Raw genomic sequence first — 20,291 nt, 5'->3', positions numbered from 1 at the left:
GGTAGTTTTTTCCATAGGACTTAGCAAACCTCCCACCCACTAGAGGTGAGAGCTACTACAAAAGGCTAAGGTACCTGCTATGTATGGTTCTGTGCTCAGCCAGGCTCCTACCCTTCCATTTTCTCACCCTGAAGGGCATCTTAGTGAAGAAAGAGCCTCCCTTGCCAGCATCTTCTGGTACCCACCTTGGAATAAAGGTCATGTAAGGGATTCATGTCAGACTTACTCTGCTCATCAATGTCTGTCACAGAACATTGGGCTCACTTAGCAGTGATGTGACCTCATGAACAGCAAGGTCACTGCAAAGAAGGTACTGATGGGTGGAGCCCAGAGCTCTAGCCTGAGAGTTGGGCCTGGTACAAAGGAAACAGATTACTTAATGAAAGATTCCAGGTTGTTGATCCATCGGATGTGGGCCTTTACCTGCCTCACACGAGTGTTGACTTGTTAGCTTAATACATTCCACCTGGAGGAGTCAGCAGGGAAACCCCAACCCTGGTCTGGCTCTGCCTTGAGAATTCCTGACACACACCAACTGGCGAACAATGGAGCGAAGCTTGCAGATAGAGGTATTTTGATCCTAAGCCATTGGATCTAGATTTTCTTTGTAGGTTATGCAGTGCATAAAGAGGAAAATCCGGACACCGGAGTTCTTCCTTGAGTTCTGCCAACCATGGCTGTGTGACAGTAGCCAAGGTACTTTTGGGGGGCCTCTATTGTAACATTGACAAAATGAAGAAGCTAAATTCTATCATCTCTTGGGCCCTTTAGAGGTTGACAGTATACAATTCAGTGGCCTTCAGTACTGTTGAAGAGTAGTTTTTCAGGGGCGTCCTTGAATAGAGTTGAGCAAGATATCTGAAATCTGAAGCAGCCATAAAAAAATTTTAAGAAGTTTTTAATACTGGCCTAAGGTGACAGCTAGTAGCAATCTTGTGGGCTAGCACACATAGGAATAGAACATATTGGATCATGCAGACTGCTCTTTCCATTTTGAAAAGTTCTATCTTGGCTTTCTGACAGCGCACACTCCTTGTTTTCTACCTACCTCACTGGCCATGTCTTCTCCAACTTTTTCCTCCTCTATCTAACCCTTGAAAACAAGGGGGGGATGCCTGGGTGGCTCCGTTGGTTGGAGGACTGCCTTCGGCTCAGGTCATGATCCCGGAGTTCGGGGATCGAGTCCCACATCGGGCTCCCAGCTCCACAGGGAATCTGTTTCTCTCTCTGACCTTCTCCTCGCTCATGCTCTCTCTCACTGTCTCTCTGTCTCAACTAAATAAAGAAAATATTTATTAAAAAAAAGAAAAGAAAAGAAAAGAAAACAAGGGGCCCAGTCCTGGCTTTTTTGTTTTTCTGTCTACACTATTTTCCTAGATAAGTGGCATCAACCTTGGCTGCACAGTAGAATCACATAAGAAAACTTTAAAAATCCCAGTATCTGGCTCATGCCTAAGATAAATTGCATCAGCACCTCTAGGGATAGGACCCATGCCTCAGTATTTTTAAAAATTCACACTTGATTTCAGTACGCAGCCAAGTCTGAGGACCAATGTCCTGGATCAGTGGTTCTTAAAGTGTGGTCTTTGGATCTGTGGCATCAGCATCATCTGGAAACTTGTTAGAAATACAAATTCTCATGTCCCTCTTCAGACCTACTGAACCAGCAACTCTGGGGTGGGATCCATCAATCTGTAGTTTAACAAGGCTTCCAGGTGATTATGATGTACATTCAAGTTTAAGAACCACCATACATAATATAAGCCGGGGTTTCTCAATCTTGGAAGTCTTGACATTTTTGGCTAGATGCTTCCTTGTTGTAGGGGTAAGTCCTGTACCTTGTCTCCCTGGCCTCTACCTCTGGACACTAGTATCACCCCTTCCCCACTCTCCCCCAACCACCTCCAGGGACGATCTAAAATATCTTCAGATATTGCCAAATACCCTCTGGGGGAGAAACCACTCCCTGTTAAGACCCCTTCCCAGTAAACATTTATGACAATCTTCTCATTTGGCAGCATTTTAAGATCACCTGAGGCACTTCAGAAAACACTGATGCTTGGTTCCACCACAGAGATAATGATGAAACTGGTCTAGGGCATGGCTCGGGCATCAAGATTGTTTTTAAAGTTCACCAGGTGAAGCAATCCAAGGCACACAACACAGACTGAGAACAACCAACCACACCTCATCTGGTGTGGGTGTTCTCATTGGGGCATTGATGAGTTTCCTGTGGGATTTAAGCTTGACCTCTGAGGGCAGAGGAGTGCTGGGAACCCAGCGGTCACTGCGATGCCTCCTGCGGGCCCCTCACTGATAGCGGCAGAGGCTCTTCGTGCCCTTGCGTGCTGCCAGAGCTGCCTCTCTGGACCATCAATCAGCTGTCTGCCCTGTTGGTCTGCCCTTCCATCACAAGATCCCGCGGGCCAGGTCAGCACTGCCACCAAGAGCCCCGGTGGCACCCTGAGGCTCCACCACGAGGCCCCGCACTGTGGTGACACACCACCCTGAGGAGTCCTGGGGGAGGCCAAGAGGCCCTGAGTGGCCGGAAGTCCCCACCATAAGGTCAGTCAGCTCCGCCACCACCAAGACACCCTTTTTAATTTTTTTATTGCTAAGAATGGGAATCAGAAAAATGCACAAAGTGTTTCAGCCTGGAAGCCCCAAGAGAGCGGAGGCGTCTCAAACTCTGATTTGCATGAGCATCACCTGGCCTGGTGGAGGTTGGGGCAACACCTGGGCCGCTGCCCTGTTTCCGCAGAAGGCCATTGTGGTGCTCCTGCGGCCAGTCCAGGGAACACATTTAGAGCGGCAAGACTCTACACAGTGCTTTTCTCATGTTAACCTCTCAGTTCCTTGTGGAACAGTAATGTCTACTCCAGGCTAACATGAGCAAAAGGTTTTGAAAGACGCGAATCCTTTGGACTGGTGGTTTCCCAGTATTCAATAACAGGAGGAACCAAGAGAATTTTCCTCTGGGTTTGTAATTGCTCAAACCTCAGTGCATTTCTGGAGTCCCTTCTTCGGTGAATGCTTCCGGTAAAGACTTTCCTTTCCTACTGCTGTGATTTGGAGTGTACTTCTAAAGGTGAAGGTCTTAAAAATGCCCTTTGATGTCACTTACAGGGAACTACGTATTTCCCAGTTGAAACTTATTTCAGAATGACAAAAATGATCACCAATTCAGGAGATCAGCTAGATATTTACATAGCAGTTACAGAAGATCCAAGATAATTCAGTAGCTTGTAAAAATACAGAGGTGATACAAAAACGATTTTTCATTTTTCAATTTTTATTTATTTTTAAAGGTTTTACTTATTTATTTGAGAGGGAATGAGAGAGAGTGCGAGCGAGCATGCACGAATGAGAGGTGGGGAGGGTCAGAGGGAGAAGCAGAGTCCCCGCCAAGCAGGGAGGCCAATACAGGACTGGCTCCCAGGGACTTCAGGATCATGACCTGAGCTGAAGGCCACTCAGGCTCCCCAAAAGACAAATCTTTGTAAAAGAAATCTCAGGGACGCCTGGGTGGCTCAGTTGGTTGGACAACTGCCTTCGGCTCAGGTCATGGTCCCAGAGTCCTGGGATCGAGTCCCGCATTGGGCTACCAGCTCCATGGGGAGTCTGCTTCTCTCTCTGAACTTCTCCTCGCTCATGTTCTCTCTCACTCTCTCTCTCAAATAAAGAAATAAAATCTTAAAAAAAAAAGAAATTTCATTCTTTTTTGGGAAGTATGCCTCCAATTTTTGAAAGTATTTATTTATAGAGAGTTTAGGTTCATGGTCAAATTGAGAGGAAGGTGCAGAGATTTTTCTTATAACCTCTGCACCCACGCACATTTGAGTGCACATTTGTTACAGTTAAAGAACCTACATTGACACATCATTATCACTTAAAGATCATTAGGATTCACTCGTAGTGTACATTTTATGAGTTTGGATAAATGTATAATGACATGTGTCCACCATTATGGTATACAGAGTAGTTCTATTGCCCTAAAAGGTCCTCTGTGCACCCTCTATTCATATCTCTTTCCCTCCTAACCCTTGGGAACCACTGATCTTTTTCCTTTCTCCATGTTTTGCTTTTTCATACAGTATAGAGTTGTTTAGATTGTCTTTCTTTGCTTTGTAATATGCATTTAAATTTCCTTTGTATCTTTTCATGGCTTGATAGCTCATTTCTTTTTAGTGCTGAGTATTTCATTGTCTGGATGTACCATGGTTTATTTATCCATTCAGTTACCTTAGTATGTCTTTTTCTTTTTTCTCCTGGTTGGGGAAGGTAAGCAGCAGCGGTAAGAAAGTCCAGGAAGTTATCCAAGCACTAGATTAAAATGATTTCTGGACAACTTTTGCTTCTCTGGCGTAACTCTTTCAAAATCATGGGTTAGAGGAATGAGAAAAGACAGTCCTCTTAAGAAAAAAAAGTGTGGGAAGATAGAATTTTGCTTTAGTTTCCAATTTCCCTTTTCCACCATTTTTTATCATTTGCAAAACATTTAGGAGTGTTAATTTCCCATGTCGCCTTTAGTGAATTCTAGACAGGGCTTATAAAACTACAGGGCCAGGTAAGTAACATAAAGGAGTGAAAAAACAGTAAGAAATGGTAGGGACTGTGCTAAAATGGAAAGCTCATATCCTATCAAAACAGTGTAGCCTTTAAGCTGCTCCCATTTTTCTCAAGAAGTAGGAAATTTCTTAAATTTTTAAATGTTGAGGCTTATTTAGTTTTTGAAGGAGAATACTGTGCATACCCCAAACATTCTTGCAAGCTAGATTTATCCCAGAGAAAGGACAGAAGTAGAAGATTCCTGGTTTTAGGTATAGATCTAGTTAGGTAAGTCACATATAGTACTCTGAGCTTCAATATTTTAACTCACAGTATGAAAATCTTGACATTATTTATTCAAATGATGATTAAATATTTTGCAATTTGAAGAATTGTGATCACTAATTGTATTTGTCACATCTCATAGTAATAAGGAATTTGCCAGTATTTAAAAGTTATGATCTCATCAAATATTTTGTTGGTAATTTAGTATTGGAAAAAAAGACATTAAAATTTTCAGACAAAATTGTGTCCTCAGATGATTTTTTATTTTAAAGTATGTATATTTCCTGACTTTTATAACACTGAAAATGTAGATAATTTCAAAATGTAAAAAAAAAGTATTTTTTTTTTTAAAAGAAGGCAGTAACTGAGAAGACACACAGATAGAACCAAACTGATGAGACCTAGAACTCATAGATGACACCTTGATTTTTGTGTAGCAGTGTACAGAATATTTGAGTTTTAACTATAGTTGTTATTAAGTACTTTCTTTTCACAGTCTTCAAACTATTCTAGAGATGAGTTAAGTTTGATTAGCTTCTCTTTAAAATACTGAATACTTCCTGGCTTCTATGCATAATACCGGTTAGGATCTCCTCTGACTTTTCAGGCTCTTTCTTTCTGGCTATTTCTTTCTCCTCAACAAGAACATCCTCAGAAAGTCCCTAAAGTCTGTTCCTTTGTATATTCTTCCTTCTTGATAGAATTCATTCTTTTTCCATGGTTTTGACTAGAACCTGTATGAAGCCAATTTTCACAATTTGTGCTTTATACCCAGTCTTACACCCATGTGTTTGTGGCCTTCCTTCCCATTCCACTCTCATAACCGTAGCCACAGAAACTCATCATGGTGACCTTGACTGTTTGTCACCGAATGAAGGGTCAACCTCACCAAATGCTGGGATTCTTCCTAGTAGCCTACCCACAGCTACCAACCAATGTCAGTTAATGTGTCAAGAGGTTTTCCTTTATTTACTCTTTCTGTTATGGTCTTTGGGCCTCCAGGAGGTAATTTTATGATTTCCCAAGGATAAATACCTTCATTTGTTTTAATGGTTAAAATATATGTGAATGTTTTGGCTGGTCAAGGAGGGGAACCTCAAATGTGTGTCTATGCTCTAGTCCTGCCTTTCCCACTATTAGAACAATAGTTAAAAACACTGTGAAGATTAAGTTAGTCAAACACTCCGATTTTTATATGTCAATGATAGAAAGTAAATAGCTACTTGTGGTTACACATTTCTATAGGTTATTATGCCATCTCATGTATACTGATTCCACTGACACTCTTATCTCTGGAATATATTGTTCCCATCAATCCTTCACATAAGTGGGAATGTGCCTGTAGTTTTTCTACCTTCACACTCTTCCCCACTCTAAACTTTGACAGATTTATTACCTATAACGTACTTGGTACCACTTATACCTACTTAAAAACACTTTCCTGACACCTGGGTGGTACAGCCAGTAAAGTGTCTGACTCTTGGTTTTGGCTCAAGTTGTGATCTCAGGGTGGTGGGATCGAGCCCTGCATCAGGCTCCATGCTCACTGTGTGGAGTCTGCTTAAGACTCCCTCTCCCTCTCTGTCTGCCCCTCCCCTCTGCTCTTTCTCTTTAAACTAAATAAAACTTAAACAAACAAACAAAAAAACAACACTTTCATTGATTCCTTATTTTTCCATGGATAAAGAAACCTAAAAAACAAGACTCATCATAACTTCACCTAAATCACTTTGGCAATTTTACCTTCCAGAAGAGAAACTCAGTGTTATTTCTGACATCTACAGACACATCATGGATCTAGTAAACTTGGTACCCTCCTTGTCCTGAAAGGACATGTTCATTTTCACCATTTCTTCTCTCCAAAGGTGGTGTTCCTGCCTGGAAACTCCTACCTCTCTTTTTGGTCATAATTCTTCATCCTTCAATGTCCAAGTATGGCCCTTTTTTCTCCATGAAGCTTTGACAATTTGCCACCACCACCCCATATCCTCTCCCTCACCTGAAAATAGTATTATTTATTAGTATATCCTCAATTAGTAATAAAAATTAATTTCGGCTACTCTGAATACCTAATATCTCTATGAATTAAAAAAAAATCTCTCAACTAAAATATTAGGTTCTTGAGAGAACCTTGAACAATTGACTTCTTTTTTTTAATTAATTTATTTTCAGAAAAACAATATTCATTATTTTATACGTATGTATGTGTATATCTCCTTATATGTATGTATATGTGATTGCGTGTGGATAATGTTTTCTGAACTGTTTGAGAGTAAGTTGTAGACATAATGCTTTATTTCTAAACACTTTCACTGGGCTATTCCTGAAAACAAGGACTGTCTCATACAGAACAATGATCAAAATCAACATTTAGAGTGATAAAGAGCTATTATCTAATTGGCAAACTTTATTGAGTTTCACCAATTATCCCACTCATTTCCTTTATAACAAAATAAAAAGAAATCTGGTCCAGAATCCAATCTAGTGTCATTTGATGTCTTTAGGTGCCATACCTTCTTACATCTCTTATAATCTGAAGCAGTCCTTCGGCTTTTCTGATTTTTCACACCTGTTGTTTTATTTTTAAAGTTTGGTAATTTTAATTTTGGTATAGTAAACATACAGTGTTATATTACTTTTGGGTGTACGATGTAATGATTCAAAAGTTCTGTATATTACTCAGTGTTTATCATACATATTCTTAATCCCTTTCACCTGTTTCACCCATTGTCCACCCACTTCCCATCTGGTAACCATCAATTCGTTGTCTAAGTTAAGAATCTGTTTCTTCATTTGTCTCTCTTTTTCTCCCTTTGTTTGCTTTGTTTCTTAAATTCCACATATGAGTAAAATTATATGGTATCTGTCTTTCTCTGATTTACTTCACTTAGCATTATACTCTTTGTTCATCCATATCATTGCAAATGGCAAGATTTCATTCTTCTTTTACGGCTGAGTAACATTCCATTGTGTGGGTGCGTGTGTGTGTGTGCATGTGCACATATCAGATCTTCTTTTTCCATTCATCTGTTGATGGATCCATGAGCTGCTTCCATAATTTGACTATTACGAATAATGCTGCGATGAACATAGTGGTGCACATATCCTTCAAATTAGCGTTCTTGTATTCTTTTTTCTTTTTTGGATTTATTTGAGAGAGAGCGTGTGTGTGCACAAGTGGGGGGGGGGCAGAGAAAGAGAACCCTCAAGGAGACTCCCAACTGAGCACAGAGCCTGACATGGGGCTTGATCCCACGACCCACATGATCATGACCAGAGCCAAAACCAAGAGTCAGATGCTCAAATGCCTGAGCCACTCAAGTGCCCACATTTTTGTATTCTTTGGGCAGAAGTACCCAATAGTGCTGTTACTGGAAAGTAGGTTAGTTCTGTTTTTAACTGTTGAGGAACCTCTGTACTGTTTTCCACAGTGACTGCACAGTTTGCATTCCTACCCGCAGAGCTTGAGGGTTTCTTTCTTTCAACATCCTTGCCAACACTTACTGTTTCTTGCATTTTCGATTTTAGCCATTCTGACCAGTGAGAGATGATATCTCATTATAGTTTTGATTTGCATTTCTCTGATGCTGAGAGATGTTGAGCACCTTTTCATGAGTCTGTTGGCCATCTGTATAGTCTTTGCAGAAACGTCCGTTCGGTCTTTTGTCTATTTTTAATTGAATTATTTGTTTTTTGGGTGTTCAGTTTTATAAGTTTCTTTTATGTATTTTGAATACTAACCCTTTATGGGATATGTTGTCAGCAAATATCTTCTCCCACTCAGTAGGTTGTCTTTTAATTTTATTGTTTTCTTTGCCATGCAGAAACTTTTTATTTTGGTGTAGTCCCAATAGTTTATTTTTATTTCCCTTGCATCAGGAGACAGGCCTAGAAAATGTTGCTATGGTCTGTGTCAGAGAAATAACTGCTTGTGCTTTCTTCTAGGATTTTTATGGTTTCAAGTTTCACATTTAGGTCTCTAATCCATTTTGAATTTATTTTTGCATGTGGTATAAGAAAGTAGTCTAGTTTCATTCTCTTACATGTTGGTGTCCAGTTTTCTCAATACCATTTGTTGAAGAGACTATCTTTTTCCTATTGCATAGTCTTGCTTCTATTGTTGAAGATCAATTGACCATGTGGTTGTGGGTTCTGGGTTTTCTATCCTGTTCTGTTGTTCTATGTGTCTATTTTTGTGTCAGTACCATACTGTTTTGAATACTACAGTTTTGTAATATATCTTTAAGTCTCTAATTGTGAAACCTCAAGCTTTGCTTTTCCTTGTCCAGAATCATTTGGTTATTCAGAGTTTTTTGTGATTCTGTACAAATTTTAGGTTTGTCCTTGTTCTGGGAAAAATACTGTTGGTATTTTGATAAGGATTACATTAAATCTTTAGATCGCTTTGGGTAGCATGGACATTTTAACAATATTTGTTCTTCCAATCCATGAGCATGGAATATCTTTCCAGTTGTTTCTGTCATCTTCAATTTCTTTCTCCAGTGTTTTGTAGTTTTCATAGTATAAGTCTTCACTTCCTTTGTTAAATATATTCCTAGGTACTTTATTATTTGGTGCAATTACAAATGGGATTGCTTTCTGTTTTCTTGTTTGTTTGTTTTTAAGATTTATTTATTTATTTTAGAGAGAGAGAATGAGTGAGAAGGGAAGGGCAGAGGGAGAGTCTTAAGCAGACTCTGCACTTGAGAGTGGAGCCCAATGTGAGGCTTGCTCTTATGACCCTGAGATCATGACCTGAGCTGAAATCAAGAGTCAGACAGACACTTAACCAACTGAGCCACCCAGGCAACCTTGAGATTGCTTTCTTAGTTTTTCTTTCTGCTACTTCATTATTAGTATATAGAAATGTAATGGATTTCTATAGCCTATGACCTTACAGAATTCATTCATTGAATGAATTCATTCATCAGTTCCAGTAGTTTTTAGGTGGAGTCTTTGTTCTCTACATATGGTGTATATTCTCTCTCTCTCTCTCTCTCTCTATATATATATATATATATATATATATATATTTTATATATAAAATCATATATATGTATATATATATATACATATATATGATTTTATTTATTTATTTGACAGAGAGAGAGATCACAAGTAGGCAGAGAGGCAGGCAGAGAGAGGGGGAAACAGGCTCACTGCTGAGCAGAGAGCCCGATGCGGGGCTCAATCCCAGGACCTTGAGATCATGACCTGAGTCGAAGACAGAGGCTTAACGCTCTGAGCCACCCAGGCACCCCTATTTTCTATATATGGTGTCCTGTCATCTGCAAATAGTGAAAGTTTTACTTCTTTACCAATTTGGATGCCTCTTATTCCTTTATTCTTGGCCAATTGCTGTGGCAAGGACTTCCAGTAATATGTTGAATAAAACTGCTGAGAGTGGACATCCTTGTATTGTATTTGATCTTAAGGGGGAAGCTCTCAGTTTTTCATCATTGGGTATGAAGTTAACTGTGGGTTATTCATATATTGCCTTTACTAGGTTGAAGTATGTTCCCTACAAACCTATTTTGTTGAGAGTTTTTATCATGATTGGATGTAATACTTTGTCAGATGCTTTTTCTACATCTATTGAAATGATCGTATGATTTTTAATCTTCTTATTGATGTGATATATCACATTAATTGATGTGTAAATATTGAACCACCCCTGCATTCCGGGAATAAGTCCCACTTGATTGTGGTGAATGATTTTTTAATATATTGTTGGATTCAGTTTGCTAATACTTTGTTGAGGATTTTTATATCTGTGTTCATCAGAGTTACTGACCTGATAGTTCTCTTTTTTTTTGTAGTGTCTATCTGGTTTTGGTATCAGGGTAATGTAAGCCTCAGAGAATGTATTTGGAAGTTTTCCTTCCTCCTCTATTCTTTGGAATAATTTGAGAAGAATAGGTATTAACGGTCTTGAGAATTACAATTTGGCATACACAGATTTGAATAGTGACCCAAATATTGTTGTTTAATGAGAACTTTTCCTTTTTTTTTAAGTAGGCTCCACACATGGGCATGGCTCTACACTGGGCATGGGGCTTGAAACTCACAACTTTGAGATCAAGGGCCTGATGCTTAACCAACCAAACCACCAAGATGCTCCTGATATTTATCCTTCTTTAAATGTTTGATAGAATTCACCTGTAAATTCATCTGGTTCTGGACTTGTGTTTGTTGGGAGATTTTTAATTACTGATTTAATTTGATTGTGGGTAACTGGTCTGTTCAAATTTTCTATTTCTTTCAGATTCAGTTCTAGTAGTTTATATATTTCTGGGAATTTTTGTAATATTTTTGTATTATGCACACTTTGACATTTTTAGAGAGTACAGATCAGTCATTTTTTAGAATGTCTATCAATTCTAATTTTCCTTGAGATTTTCTGATGACAAAATTCAACTTATACATTTTTTGACAGTAATATCAAAGAAGCGATGATAAATTTTTCTTCACTGCGTTATGTCAGGAGATTTCTATTTGTCCCATTTGTGGTGATAAGAACATTGGTCACTTGTTTAAGGGTATCTGCTAGGCATCTCCACTGTAAATTTACTATTTTTCCCCTTATATTTAAATAGCTTATAGAGAGATTCTTGAGACTATGTAAATAACTTATTTTTTTCTTTCTTTTTTTTTTTTTAAATAATTTTAGGCTTAAAGAAAAGTTACGAAAATTGTACAGAGTTCCAGTATACCCTGTATTCAGCTTCCCTGTATGCTAGCAGCTTGCAGAAATATAGTGCAATTGTCAGATTAGGAAATTAACATGAGTAGAACACTCTTAACTATAGATCTTACTACAGTTTCACCATTTTTTTCCCTAATGCGAATTTTTCTGTACCAGAATCCAGTATAGGATCCCATATTGCTTTTATTTGTTATAACTTCTTAATCTCCTCTAACCTGCGATTATTTCTCAGTAATGCCTTGTTTTTTGTGACTCTGATTTTTTTAATATGGGTGGTTATTTGTTTTGTAGACTCTGAGAGTTTGTTCTATTTGCCTGATTAGACTGGGTTATACACTGATGCCAAGAATGCCACAGAACTGTTGTGTTTTTGCCAGTATATGATACCAGGAGATCATCATGCTGATAAATTTTACTGATGATGAAGTTAACCTTGACCACTTGGTTAAGGTGGTACCTGCTGAGTTCCTCTACTGTAGAGTACTTTTTCTCCAATTATAAACTGATCAATATTTGGGGAACATACTTAGAGACTATGCAAATGTATTGTTTCTCCTCAAATTTACACCATTGATTTTAGCGCCTATTGGGGGATTTGCCTGCAGCAGTTATTACTATGGCCTTTGCCTAATGGTGATTTTGTCTGAGAGACTGTTTCTCAATAAAATTTTACTCACTAGTTTTAGCATCCTTAATGATCCTTGACTGAACGGTTACTATTATGGTTGCTGTCAAATAGTGATATACTAAATTCTCAATCTTTTTTCTTAATAAAGAGCCCGAGTTTTTCAGGCACATAAACTAGAACTGGTAAATTCCTATTGCCATCTTTGAACCTACTGATTCTATTTCACGTAGTTGTAGTGTTAGACTCCGATGGCTTTATTCGAGTCTAGCATTTCTAGATGGTCACTGAAACAAGGGTTGCTTTAGGAAGACCTCAGAGGAATTACGGTATAGCCCCATAGAATTACCTTATCTTTGGAGCTTTGTAGTTTTCACTGTATTTGGGTGTTAGGCATAACAGTAGACCTTTTGGAGGATTATTCAAGGTTATTCAGGGACCCAGGCTTTTATATGGTGGCTTCCCCTCTTCTAGGTCATATTAGTTTTTGGCTGGATTCTCTGCATTTGGATGGCAGAAGAGAGAAGGAATTTGGAGAATTGCTTGGGAGGTTCTTGTGGCCACGCTGGAAATGGCACATAGTATGTCTGCTTGCATTCCATTGGCCAGGATTTGGTTACATTGTCATTCTAACTACAAGGGAGTCTGGGAAATGTAGTTTATCTGTATGATCAAGAGGTGGAGGGAATGGCTTTGTTGAAACTTAGCAGTTTTGATTCTTGGACATTATCAGATGGCACTATGAAGCCTCAAATTTGCCTCAGAGGTGGTTAATTAGTGTGTTGTGTTAAATGCATTAATTATAAAGGGACATCTGTGAGTTTAGGGCTCTGCCTAATTTACAGAAAGAAGGCTTCATTACTTTTTCATTCCAGGTGGCTTTGCAGCAACCTTCCTATTTCTCTTGATAGCTCTTCTCCCCTCAAATACACTTCAATAAATTACTAAATTACTTCAATAAATTACTAAATTTATTGCTCCTCTACCTAAGCAGTATACCACATCTTTAGAAAAAAAGTCATAAATCACTGTTCAACCCCAAGTCCTCAAAAAATAATCTGGAAGGGCTGAAGGAATCAGAAGATTTCTTTCTTTTTTTCTTTTTTGATTTTTATTTGTTTATTTGACAGACAGAGATCACATGTAGGCAGAGAGGTAGGCAGAGAGAAAAGGAGAAGCAGGCTCCCCACTGAGCAGAGAGCCTGATGCTGAGCTCAATCCCAGGACTCTGGAATCATGGCCTGAGCTAAAGGCAGAGGCTTAACCCACTGAACCACCCAGGCACCCCTTGAATTGGAAGATTTCTTAAGGTGGAACTGCAGAACCAACATAGGGAGTAGAGAGAGCCTCTGCGAGAGAAGCCTCTTTGTTGTCTAACTTCTACCAGGGAAAAAATGGCAAAGTCAAAACACTTTGAATCTTACCGTCAGGGGACAAAATGGATTTTTAGGACACTCCCATTTAAAAGTTCATTTAACATTTTCAGCATGACTAATATATACTATAGTCAAAACCAAAATGCAGTCTTTTAGAATTTGTACCTCTTTCAAGTGAAATATTCCCACTGTCATTCACATACTAAAGAAATACTGGTCACTTCTACCACATATTGAAAGAGGCCCAAACCCCTAGCAGTCTGGGCAATGAACACCTATACCACTCATTAGAGAACATCATTAGAGAAACTTATTGCAAGAGAGGAATGAGGCAAACCAATTGAAAGGAGAGTGGGGAAATTCTTCTAACTCTTGATGCTTCATTTTAAAGGAGTGATGTTCTCACTAGGAACTGCATAAGATTATGCCCTGAGAGCTACTTAAGAAAATTAATAAATCTAACTCAGTATGGAGTTTTAACAGGAAACAATCTTTCAAATCTTATGCGATTGATGAAATTAACTGTTTGTGAATCAGAACGATGTTAAGGTAATGTGGCAGGGAAAATATTTGCAGCTGAACATAATTTCCTATGATTGCTCCTGGCTGCACAGTTTTCTGACAGTAAAAATTTATGGCAAAGTTGGCACTGCCACCATCACTTTGCTGCACTGCTGTTGCCACTGTCTATACAGGCAGAAACATGCTGGAATACTGTGCTTTTCTCTTCTGAGGCATCCCAACGTCATCGTGTGATTAAAAAGAAGAAAGTTGGGCCCCTCTTCTTGTCTAATCTACATCTAGTTCTGTAATTGATGTGAAACGTTAGTTTTACATTTGGGGGTCAACTGCCACATGTCCTCCCAGCTTCCACTGAGTCATGCCATCAAACTGCCCTTTCTCATTATTATTATTTATTGTTCCTTGAACTCAGCAAGGAAAAGTGGCTCATACAATAACTCTGGCAGTGCCAAAACAAACAGACACGCTCCTGCTCTCTGAGTTGCTTAGGGTTTAGAGACACAAATGATACTGTGCAAAAGAAAAATGCAGAATAAATGCAGAATGGAGAATGTATATTTCCCCTTTGTCCCATTTCTTGTGCCATTGACTACACTCTCATTGATTCAATGAAGAAAAGCTTGCTTGAAATATGTATCTCAATTTCTGAATGATAGTTTGAAAAATACTGAGAAGATTTAGATATTTCTTTTTTTTTTAAGATTTTATTTATTTATTTGTAAGAGAGAGAGAGTGAGATTGAGCACAGGCAGACAGAGTGGAAGGCAGAGTCAGAGGGAGAAGCAGGCTCCCTGCGGAGCAAGGAGCCCGATGTGGGACTTGATCCCAGGACGCTGGGATCATGACCTGAGCCGAAGGCAGCTGCTTAACCAACTGAGCCACCCAGGCGTCCCAGATTTAGATATTTCAATGACTATTATGAAAAAGTATTCTATAAATTCCACAGATTTAGGAATTTTAGTTCTTGGCAGAAAAAGAATTCAGATTAATCTGGGAAATGTTTCTTAAAAAGAGAATACTACTTAATATTCCTGTTAATGTAAGTGTAAGTATAGGGAAGAAATTTGGAGGACTGAAATCACTGAGTATCACGTTAGAATACTCTTAACTACTTATTTACAATTTTAATTTAAAATATTAAATGTTATAACATATGAACTTTGTATTGGAAGCTTCCCCTGGAGCTAATTATAAAGGTTAAACATTTTTATGCACAGAGGAAGAAGTCAAGTCTTGCTAGAGACTCAAATGACTATCACATGAATGAATGAATGAACAGATGAATGAATCTTTCATGGTTGTTTTCCTTCAAATCACTTTTCCTACCTTTATTTTTAAAAAAAATATCTGCTATAGTCTCCTCTCTTATCTCTCTCTAAAATACTTTATGTCTATATATTTGCCCATCTGGTGGACCTTTGCTGTTGTTTTTCTGTGCAGTATCTCTTCTCTCTTCTGGTAACAGCATTCATGTTCCCTGAATTTTCCTCCACAATCAGGTCATGTTATTTGGGCAAAGCTGACTCCACCCCCATATCCCAGGGTGTTCACATGACCCAGGCTTATCAGGGATGAACTTGTGACCTATCATAGTGAATCCCAGCACTTCTGCTGCAGATATAGGAAGTATGGAAGGGGGTATGGGGGAAGCTGATATATATATATACACACACATACATTTATATATATAACATTTATATATGTATATTTATTTATATATATAACATTTATATATATATTTTTATATATGTGTGTGTATATGTGTGCGTGTGTGTGTGTGTGTGTGTGTGTATAATCTTGTTTGCTGGCCATACTAAGAAGGTGACAAACTGTTCTAGAGCTGTTAAGTGCCATCTTGGATTATGGTGGTTGAGTCTGTCTTGAAAAGGGTCCATCAAGAACAGATACAATTCCTGAGTATTCCATAGACATTGTTTGAGTTCCTAGACATAATAGTTCCTGAAACCAGTTATGGGTATTGAGTCAATACAATTTTTAATTAGTCTTACAGCAGTTGAGTTGGGTTTGTTGTCAGTTCGTTAGGGTTTGATGGATTGATTAGTCTTCTTCCCAAACACTTCAGCATCTTTATTTGAGAGAATAACATAAACTAGAATTAGAGCATTGTTTCCTAGAAAGCTTTATTTCTTTTAATCACTACTAGATTTTTGGTATCCTCCTTGCTTTTTCTCATACAAAGTAAATGCTGCATAAGAGTCTCGATGCATTATTGTTTACATTAGGAGAATAGAAGAACTTGTCAGCTATACTTTAGGTTATAACACTGTCATTTCTAGGGCTTTGGGTTAATTTGTGTCTCAGTGAAATCTTTCCCTCATGACCGTACTTTGTCTGAATCCTGTCTCCAGGGAGAGGAAATGTTTCTGTCATTCTCCGTCTTCCTGAGGAAGCATGTCTCCAGCCTTGCAAAGTCATCACACCTGAAAAAATCACCACCAGGCTGTGTTAACACAACAGATCCCTCCCATGTTTTTAATTATGTTGCGTGCCCCCACCCCCTTAAAGCCACTTACTTCTGTGGTGTCCCATCACTGACTGATTGCCTTTCCTGAAACAGACACACACAATATGTGATTTAAATGCAAAATCAGGAAAACTTTAGAGGAAAAAGGATAGGTGTTGCTTTATGTTCTCTTATTTATTTCTTTTATTTTTTTAATGTGTCTACTTTTTTTTATTATGTTAGTCACCATATAGTACATCATTAGTTTTTGATGTAGTGTTTCATGATTCATTGTTTGCATATAACACCCAGTGCTCCATGTAACACATGACCTCCTTAATACCTATCACCAGGCTAACCCATACCCCTACCCTGCCCACTCTAAAACAGTTTCCCTGAGTCCATAGTCTCTCACTGTTCGTCTCCCATCAGATTCCCAACCCCTTCATTTTTCCCATTCTTCTCCTAATGTCCTCCATGCTGTTCCTTATGTTCCACAAATAAGTGAAAGCATATGATAATTGATTTCCTCTCCTTAACTTACTTCACTCAGCATATTCTCCTCCAGTTCCATCCATACTGATGTGAAAGTTGGGTATTCATCTTTTCTGATGGCTGAGTAATATTCCATTGTATATATGAACCACATCTTCTTTATCCATTCATCTGTTGAAGGGCATCTCAGCTCTTTTCACAGTTTGGCTATTGCGGTCATTGCTGCTATGAACATTGGGGTTCATGTGCCCCTTCTTTTCACTATGCTTGTATCTTTGGGGTAAATACCCAGTAGTGCATTTGCTGCATTATAAGGTAGCTCTATTTTAAACGTTTTGAAGAATCTCCACACTGTTTTCTGAAGCAGCTGTACCAACAACGTAAGAGGGTTCCCCTTTCTCCATATCTTCTCCAACATTTGTTGTTTCTTGCCTTGTCAATTTTTGCCATTCTAACTGGTGTAAAGTACTTTCTTAATGTGGTTTTGATTTGAATGTCCCTGATGGCTAATGGTGAAGAACATTTTTCCTGTGTCTGTTAGTCATGTGTATGTCTTCTTTGGGGAAGTGTCTGTTCATGTCTTCTGCCCATTTTTTGACTTGATTATTTGTTTTTTGGGTGTGAGTTTAAGAAGTTCTTTATAGATTATGGATATCAGGCTTTTATCTGTAGTGTCATTTGCAAATATCTTCTCCCATTCTGTGGATTACCTCTTTGTTTTGTTGACTATATCCTTTGCTGTGCAGAAGATTTTGATCTTGATGAAGTCCCCCCCAATTTTTTTTTTTTTTTTTTGCTTTTGTTTGCCTTGCCTTGTGAGACATGTCTTGAAAGAAGTTGCCATGACTGATGTTGAAGAGGTTACTGCCTAAAGTACTCCTCTAGGATTTTGATGGATTCCTGTCTCACATTGAGGTCTTTCATCCATTTTGAGTTTATCTTTGTGTATGATGTAAGAGAATGGTTGAGTTTCATTCTTCTGTATATAGCTGTCCAATTTTCCCAGCACCATTTATTGAAGAGCCTGTCCTTTTCCATTGGAATTTTTTTTCCTGCTTTGTTGAAGATTAGCTGACTATAGAGTTGTTTTCTTATTTATAACAGGATAGTTTTATTACCTCTTGACTTTATTTCTCCTTGGTTTGACTCATGTTCAGGAGGTGATGGAACATGAGGACCTATAGTCTTATACTGAATCCTGGCCCCTCTGTTCACCAAGTGTATAATTTGGGGCAAACAACTTAAACTTCTTATTCTGTTTTCTTATAAAAAATGCATTAACCGTACATATCACATGATGTTGTCAGAATTGAGATAATACACATAATGCATTTAGGATAGTGCCTTTTATATAGAAAGCACTCAGTTAAGGTCAGTTCTACTTTAGTCATCTTCTTTACTTATTAGAATAGGCAGCCCCTTCTGAAGTAATTTGAGGTGTCTCAGAAAGGTTTTACTTTTCCTTAAATGTTTATCCCTCTGACTCTGCTGAAATTACCTTTATGCCCCATCTTATGTTTAATGTTGAAGGACCCTATTAAAATGTAACAGCTTTAGCCCTTGTATATTTTTAATTCATTTATTAATTCCCAACAGAGATCAGATTTTGGAGGTATGAGGAATAGGATGAGTTAGTAGAAGAAGACAGGCCAAAACTCAGTGTTGTTTTGTTTCTGATTCCAGGGCTTTGAGAGAGATAAGAATAGGGTGTTCAATGAAGAGGACCTCACCTGGCCAACCAGACAGCCAGAGTCAGCTGGTGAGCAGAGGGTGTCGGATGTCAAAGGTAAAGGCTCTACTGCCTCTTTGTTGGATGTTGCAATCAGGAGCCCACAGTTGATATCCATGCTGGATGGCATAAAGGTACTTTAGGTAGCAGCTGGAAGCCAGTCAGAAGAACAGAAACTGATCTAATTTGAAACGAGAGGAAATTAAAGCAGGGAATTGAACACACAGTTGATGGAAGATCTGAGATGCCAAAAAGAAGCTGGTGAAGAAATGCACCAGCAGAATCAGGGTACCATTACCATCCCTGTTGCGAGAAGTACAAGGAAGCGGATGGTATATCTGTGACTGGGTAACTGGTAGCTGAGGCCACCTAGCAAAAGCTAGAGTCCCAGTGGGCCTCTCTGGCAGGAACCAAAGGCATGGAGAAGGCACAGTTGCTGTCTAAGGCATTGCAGCACTACCTACAAAAAAGAAAGATGAAAGAATACCTTGCCATCTCCCTTTATTCTGTCCTGTAACCTCCTGTAGGGTCTCCCATTGGGTGAAACATGGCTAAAGCTAGTTGGTACAGGAACCAGAAGAACAGAGGTTGCAGGGCTTTCTTCAATGATATACAGAGTAAATCAGGAGATGGGGCCAACAGTGATCTAAGAACAAGGAAATGATGGACACTTTATTGAGTGGAAGAAAGAAAATCCCTTTCCTATGGTCAAATAATGTGACACTGAGAAATTTGAGTTGTCAAAAGGTCTCCTTTATGCATGCACATCAGGGATTTTGGCTTGGTTTTTAGGTCTGGACTTAAATGTAGAATATTAGTCACCTAGTTTTTCTCAAAGGGTAGAATCTTTGCATTAGAAACAACTGTACTGCTTGTTCAACATGCTGATTCCTGGGTTTCATACCAGATCTTCTAAATGTATTTTCCTTATTGTGGTATCCACTGGTTTGCCTACTTCTCCCAATGTTATAAATGAGATTTGTGTTCATATAACTTTTTGAATTTAAAATTAGGAAAGTCACTCCTTGAACAAACTTTGCTTCTTTTCATTTTCCTCCTGGATGATGGGTGATGCTGTCCTTAAGAACTTCTAGTCTACTGGCCTGTTCAATATCCACCCAAAGGTTCTGTGCAGGACTTAGATCACTGATGAGAAATGTCTCTTGTCCAGAGATTGATGGTTTAACTCCAGAGAAGGGCAACAGATTCTCAAGCATTCTCAAGTTAACAAATCTCCCATCCCAGGAACAGGGTTGCATAATTGAAAAGTTAGAAATAGAAACCAGAGGAATTCCTTGGTGCAAGAGGTCAGTGAGATAGATTCCCCAGCTGGATTGCAGAGCACGCTGCTTAGTGGCCTCAGGAAGCCATTTCGTGTGTTTGAAGTCAGTTGCCTTGTATTTTCCTCAGTGTTGCTGTAAATTATTTGGTTTTCACTGCTAGAACTGGTGACATTTCGTTGCACATGTAATGAACACAGATCTGAACACAGTTGGCGTGGGTTAAGTATTTCTTTGGTGCACGAGCTAAGACTTGCATCT

Source organism: Mustela nigripes, chromosome 7 (genome assembly GCF_022355385.1).
Source record: "Mustela nigripes isolate SB6536 chromosome 7, MUSNIG.SB6536, whole genome shotgun sequence".
In the NCBI taxonomy this organism is placed as follows: Eukaryota; Metazoa; Chordata; class Mammalia; order Carnivora; family Mustelidae; genus Mustela; species Mustela nigripes.
The sequence above is the reverse complement of the archived record's forward strand: the minus strand, read 5'-3'. Positions refer to the sequence as shown.